The following is a 1,110-nucleotide window of genomic DNA, read 5'->3' as shown; positions in this document are numbered from 1 at the left end:
TGAACGGGCTGTACGTGGACACGGGAAAAAACTGCCCGACGGCCGTCATGAATGGAAGTGGACGCGCGCCATGGAAAACTGGGCAAAACCATGTACGTGGCACACACCGCGTACACGGACCCTTACACGGACTCGTGAACGGGCTGTATGTGGACACGGAAAAAAAGTGCCCGACGGCCGTCGTGAACGGAAGTTGACGCGCGCCATGGAAAACTGGGCAAAACCATGTACGTGGCACACGCCGCGTACACGGACCCTTACACGGACCCGTGAACGGGTACGAGAGGTCCGGAAAAAAATGGCCCATACGCCATGTGAACCGGCTCAAAACCAGCTAATGATGGTCAAGAAACGGTGCCATGGCAGCGAAAACATGTCTCATGGCAAAAAAACGCTGCCACGGCAGCGTTTCAAAACAGTGTACCCCTCCTTCACAAATTAAGGGCAGGGGTCCCAATGGGGGCTAAAACCCTCGGGTATAGTAGGGAGGAGGGGTCCTTCCTGGTGGGCGTACGGAACACGGGTGATTTTTCTTAGGAAAAACACCCGTGTTCACGTACGCCCATCCTTTCCCAGCGTTGCCTCGGATGTCCCCTCGTTATGCCATCACGGAAGTGTTCGGAGCGCGGCGATGGGGGCGGTTCGCCGTCCCCGACGTCGCGAGAAGTCCATTGAACCTTATCATTTAGAGGAAGGAGAAGTCGTAACAAGGTTTCCGTAGGTGAACCTGCGGAAGGATCATTGTCGTGACCCTGACCAAAACAGACCGCGCACGCGTCATCCAATCCGTCGGCGACGGCACCGTCCGTCGCTCGGCCAATGCCTCGACCACCTCCCCTCCTCGGAGCGGGTGGGGGCTCGAGGTAAAAGAACCCACGGCGCCGAAGGCGTCAAGGAACACTGTGCCTAACCCGGGGGCATGGCTAGCTTGCTAGCCGTCTCTCGTGTTGCAAAGCTATTTAATCCACACGACTCTCGGCAACGGATATCTCGGCTCTCGCATCGATGAAGAACGTAGCGAAATGCGATACCTGGTGTGAATTGCAGAATCCCGTGAACCATCGAGTCTTTGAACGCAAGTTGCGCCCGAGGCCACTCGGCCGAGGGCAC

At 57.2% G+C, this 1,110-nt stretch overlaps 1 non-coding gene across 1 annotated transcript in view; it reads left to right on the top strand.

The window, feature by feature from the left end:
• The first annotated feature begins 970 nt into the window (after positions 1 to 970).
• LOC119326827 overlaps positions 971 to 1,110 on the top strand; it is a 153-nt gene continuing 13 nt past the window's right edge. Inside the window, exon 1 of the ribosomal RNA XR_005158195.1 lies at positions 971 to 1,110. This exon is cut by the window's right edge and continues 13 nt beyond it. This is a non-coding gene — a ribosomal RNA (5.8S ribosomal RNA).

Source organism: Triticum dicoccoides, chromosome 6B (assembly GCF_002162155.2).
Source record: "Triticum dicoccoides isolate Atlit2015 ecotype Zavitan chromosome 6B, WEW_v2.0, whole genome shotgun sequence".
Classification (NCBI taxonomy): Eukaryota; Viridiplantae; Streptophyta; class Magnoliopsida; order Poales; family Poaceae; genus Triticum; species Triticum dicoccoides.
This window is presented reverse-complemented; position numbering and strand designations above follow the sequence as displayed.